The following is a 5,928-nucleotide window of genomic DNA, read 5'->3' as shown; positions in this document are numbered from 1 at the left end:
GGTGGTTCATCTATTGAGTATATACGGTATATAAAATATTTTCAGTGGATTCAATTCCAACTCCTAGATTCATTGGGAGTGAGGTGTTTTTTTCCTTGTATAATATCATATCCAGATAAACATATAAATACAATTTGAGAAAATTCATAAATTAGCATTATCTGTTGTAATCAATGGGACACCCTGCTTGTTTTTCTACTTCTTCCTATTCTTCCTCCTCTTCTTCTTCTTCTGCTTCTTCTTCTATTTTTCACCTGAATTATATTTTTAATTTAGAGTTTGTTTTATTCATAGTTGTTATTTATTATTTATTGTAATATTTATCTTTTCTTCCACTGGACTGTTTTGAGTAGGGTTGTTGCTTAGCAACTCAGGGGTGGATCCAGGACCTGACCTCGGGAGGGGCACTCACACTAACACACCCAGACATAGACATGTGTTCACACACTGAAATACATACACACTAACATACCCAAGCACACCCACTAAAAATACCCAGACACACATACATACCCAGACACACACTTACATACCCAAATACTCACTAACATACCCAGTCAGATGCACATACATACCAAAACACACTAACATACCCGAGCACACCCACAAAAAATACCCAGACACACATACAAAAAACGTTTGCATGGCGCCGCTCAACCCTGTCTCCTCCTGGAAATTAGGAAGAAAAAGAGGTAAGTCTTGGTGTCAGGATACCTCTTTAGCCCTACTCCCAGAGCATGATGCTGTCTGTCTCGGGGGAGTGGGAAATTGTCCCGTTACTCCCAAGGATCTGCCAATGTAGCAGTTAGACATCCCACATAGATCTGGTCTACAAAATGGTTGCCAGGCAACAAGAGGACACAGTAGAGAATTGTGCAATTATGCCTTTTGTGTTAGATGAGTGTAAAAACAGTTCCCAGTCGAAGGTTTATACACAGGCCCATACATTAAACAGAACACCCATTGATAAAGGTGATGTTTTTCAGGATGTGGGTAGTGGACTGGTTGATCTCCGCTGACTGTCCCAGGGAGCTATGGCTTGCCAGTAAGAAAACTAATTTGTTAGTAACTCTGAGGAAAGAATGATTGACATAAGTGTAGAACCCATTTTATTAAGGCTGTCACCACAATGTTACCCAAAATGTACCACTAGCAAATAGAAAGCTTGTAATGGACACTGTCCCCGACAATCTTTACTCTGACAGTCCAATAATCACCCACCCCATACATATATATACACATATAATCGCTTCTCTTGGCTAAGATCAAATGAGTACCTGTGAGAGAGGAAAAGCTTGGTCCTATGGCCTTAAGGCAGGGATCTACGTCAGAGAGCTCAAGGCTGTTATAGGGTCCCCTGGCATGCATCCACCGGGGCACTCGGCACTTTGAGTAGTGAGCAGGGGCACATTATTTTACTCACTGTGCATGGGTTGGTAAGTGCACTATATTCCCCGGATCCCTTCTTGATGCACTTTTTTTTATACCCACCCTTAAATTGCCCTGGCATATAGCTGGTGGTGGAGGGAGAATTTACCAGCCATTGGCTGGGGCCTGTGGATATTTTCACTGGCACTTGTTGCAACTGCACCTTTCAGTTTTACTTGGTTTCAGTGCACATGTGATTTTTGGTTTCGAATGAGTTAAGCACCATTGGGTTGCTTGAAGTCACAGTGGAACTGAGTCCCCGGAGACTTGTATTGTTAGGGGAAGTGGATTGTGCCTTCTGACCCCCACTCCCATGGAACACTTGTTTATGGACGTGAAGACTTCAGTGGGTCTCCTCTAGGGGGGACCCTAGAAGATCCAGCCCACCTAAGGCTTATGCCTGGGATGGAAGGAAGGGGCTGCATATGTCTTTGGAGAAGTGAAGCCCCAGAAGACGCAGACTTGGGACTCGGCTCCACTGTGGCCCTATCACAGTTTGAATCACAGACCACCTTGTTTTCACCAGCACCGTATATAGGTGTACCTGTAGTAAATAGGAAGCACAAAATCCACTCCGTTCTGAATATGCAACTCCTAAAAGACACCAGAATCTGTACTTCTCTAACTCCTGGAAATATATTTAAAATGGCTTATAATAGTTTATATGCTATGAATCTAGAGCTTTTCTGATAACTTAATACTATTTTGTGGGTTTTATACATAGGTATATCTGTATCTGTTGATGTCTCCTCTGTGGGAACTACTTCCAACCAATAAAGGCTGTGCAGTTAGAGAATTTGTCAACTTTGCATAGCGATGGAGGAGACTTTACTACATTTGTTCTGGCAGTGTTCTTTTGCATGGGTTTTGTTGGAAATCCTGGATAATGAACTCAATGACTCCTTTGAGAGGAAGTTAATATCCTAACATATATAATTCTATATAGATTTTTTCCAAGAGACTACATGGAGGGTGAAGAAGCCAGACACCTGATATGTTGGGTTAAGGATGCTTTGTAGTTCACTAGGAACTGCCTAATCAGGTCAATGTTATGGACTATCTCATGGAGATCCTCAGCTTACTTAAATACTATGACATTTGTAAGAAGGAAGACAAATCACCAGCCCCCGACCCACCTCTTGGAGTTTCATTATAACCCTTGTACCCTACCCCACTTTTCACTTATACCACCCATGTGTCGTTCCTGCCACAGCCTCACATTTTTGCTGCCTTGGAACCATTTTTATATTTATACTGCTTTTTCTATGGTTATTGTTGCTTCTACGTACTATGTATTGTGTCAATGTACCGTATTTGCTCGATTATAAGACGACCCTGATTATAAGACGACCCCCCCAAAATCTGAATATTAACTTAGGAAAAAAAGAAAAAGCCTGAATATAAGACGACCCTAAAGGAAAAAAGTTTTACCAGTAAATGCTAATTCATGTAAACTATTTTTTTAAATAAAAGCTATGATTGAGAAAAATATTTTTTTTGTTTTTATTTCCTTGTATTTTCCAACCTGTCCCCCAGTTACGCACATCTGCCCCCAGGCTTGCCACACCAATATGGCACTGTGGCCCATGATATGCCTTGTAACCCCCTATATGCCACTGTGCCCCATGGTATGCCTTTTGACCCCCTATGTGCCACTCTGCCTCCAGAAATGCCTTATACCCCTATATGCCACTCTGGCATTTAGGGGGTTAAAAGGCATATTATGGGGCAGAGTGGCATATAGGGAGGTATAAGGCATTTCAGGAGGCAGAGTGCTCTATTAAATGCCCCCTTAACGCCACTCTGCCTCCTGAAATGCCTTATACCTCCCTATATGCCACTCTGCCCCATAATATGCCTTTTAACCCCCTAAGTGCCAGAGTGGCATATAGGGGTATAAGGCATTCCAGAAATGCCCTATGTCCCCATTTAACACACATTCGCGCACACACACACACACTTACCGGTGCTTTCTAATTTCCTGCTGTATTGCCGGGGCAGCGGGTTGACGTCTCCTTCCGCTGCAGCCAGAAGGAGGTGGAGTTGGCAGCGGGGGTTTGTCTGCGTCCGTCGCGGATACCTTCCCTGGCTGTCAGAGATCAGAGTTCCCCGCACCGGTGGGGGGAACTCTGATCTCTGACAGTCGGGGAAGGTATCCGCGACGGACGCAGACAACCCCCGCTGCTAGCCACACCTCCTTCCGGCTGCAGCGGACGTTGTCTACGCGGATCGCGTAGACATCAACCCGCTGCCCCGGCAATACAGCAGGAAGCACCGGTAAGTGTGTGGGGGGGGGGGGGGGGGACAGGAGGATCCAGGTCCCCTGCAGCGGTGCAGGGGATCTGGATCTTAGTCTCATAATCAGACCTCTATTTGAGGTCTGATTAGAAGACGACCCCGATTAGAAGACGAGGGGTATTTTTCAGAGCATTTGCTCTGAAAAAAACCTCGTCTTATAATCGAGCAAATACGGTATGTTTGTATCAGCAATTTTTTCCCCCTAGTTTCACCAGATTCTACCTTATCATCTTCGCAATTCCACGGTACTCTATATAAATTGCTACATCAATCACATATAATTCCCAGGTTGTCTCAAACGCAATCTTCCCCAAGCAGATTTAGAACATGGTTTATGAGCTTGCCCTGAGATTCAGACATTTTGGGTCTGATTGGTGGCTTTTATTTCATCAGTCACACCTCTCAGACTGCTTGCTAGCTCTGATAATTTTGTTTTAGGTCTATACGAGACAGGCCCTCCCCTACATCTTACCAAAAAATGACTTCTGGACTATTTCATTTTAGTGGGGTTCGAGTGGATACTAGATTTTTGTATTAAATCCTGCCCCCCCTTCCATGAAACATTGGGATGCAAACAAAATAACCTTCTGCACAAATAAACCTTTGCTTCATTTCAGCAAAACATCAAGAAAGTGTTCTCCCACGATCATTGAGCAATGGTGGTTGAGGAGTTGACCCGTAGATATCAGGTGGGGACCTCTGTGGGTGACTGACAAACGACTGAGGATCAGACCTGAAAAAGATTCCTTAAAAATAATATAGTCTCTTGTTGTCCGGTTAACACATTTCCTTCACAAAATGTCAGTCTAAAACCCAGGGAGTGCCCAGGTATGCACATATGCTGCTGTCGGCTGCACTTATGTCATCAGGCGGCCACTGTCCTTAAAGTGCCAGGACCTCCTATTCATTGCCAGTGTGGCCCTGTATGTTACCATTGCAAACATATATTGTATATCTAAGTCAAAACAACTGACCCTCTATGAGAAATCTCTGCAGCAAACTCTCATATCAAAAAATCTAAAACAAGAAAATCTATAACAATATTACAGTCACATCAAATGTGTGAAAAGAACATCAGAATTCAACCTTCCTCACCTGTGTTTTGTTGTGTGTGCCGAACAGGTTAAGGCTGGAAACATGCACCCCAGCGGGCAAGTCCCAGGGCCTTTGAGAGACAACACACTCAGCGGACTACGTGGACCACACACAATCCCGAAAAAAACTTCATAGAGAATCAATAAAGGAGCTGTAATTCTGCTTATGGTAGAACTCCACGTTTACCAAAACGTAATCATCACAACATTTCTTTTTTATATGATCATGCGTGGTAGACGTGTAATGCAGATTCTTTGTTACACAATAAATCCAGTGTACACAGAAATTGATTATAACGTGTCAATTCATCAAGTTTATACGGGAACAATTCCAGAGACAACTGCAAGAGCAAGAGGGGCAATCGCTATGGAAACCAACCAAAAGCTTCCTCTAACTTCTCCAGATGGTATACTTTGCGCCACAATTCTTCTTTTGACAATGTATACATTTGATGTCTACCTTTTTTTTTTAATAAAAAGTCCTGGTTTTGCATGTTTTAAGTAAATATGACACACACCTTGCTTATGATCGTATACATGAAGTGTAAGTAGTAAAGAACAAATGATTGTGAAATCTGTGTGCGGCTTATCCCGGGGTGTGTTATAGCATGTGCCGTGTGTTATAGCATGTGCCGTGTGTTATAGCATGTGCTGTGTGGGAGACACGCCCCTTGTCTCATGTTACATCGGCTCTCCATGCCGCCCTCCATGGGCAGGCCCTCCAGCAGAGCACGCCGTCTCTCTCTCTCTCTCCCGCAGGCCCGGCTCCGCCTCCCTGTGTGTGTCTGCCGCCCTGCCTCCCGCCCTGCCGGCCTGTCTGTGGGAAGTGCTGCCATGACCGGTATTGTGCGTTGATGCCTTTGTGTCTCGCCGCAGAGGAGTGGGGCAGCCGGCGTGCTCTTTTGTTTCCTTTTACCAGTTCAGGGGAATAGTCAGCGCCGGCTGCTCCCCAGAGTGCCCACTCCATCCAGTGTGAGCAGAGACACCCTCCTCCCGCGGCTGGTGATGCCCACAGCCCGCAACGCTTCTCTGTAGACTGTGAGACCCCGCAGGACACTTCTGGGGGCGCTGAGAAGTTTCCGCCCTCTCTTGGCCCGGCAGGGATAAG

The sequence above is a fragment of the Sceloporus occidentalis genome, unplaced genomic scaffold (genome assembly GCF_023333645.1).
Source record: "Sceloporus occidentalis isolate IW3139 unplaced genomic scaffold, rSceOcc1.0.p SCAF_23, whole genome shotgun sequence".
Taxonomy (NCBI): Eukaryota; Metazoa; Chordata; class Lepidosauria; order Squamata; family Phrynosomatidae; genus Sceloporus; species Sceloporus occidentalis.
The sequence above is the reverse complement of the archived record's forward strand: the minus strand, read 5'-3'. Positions refer to the sequence as shown.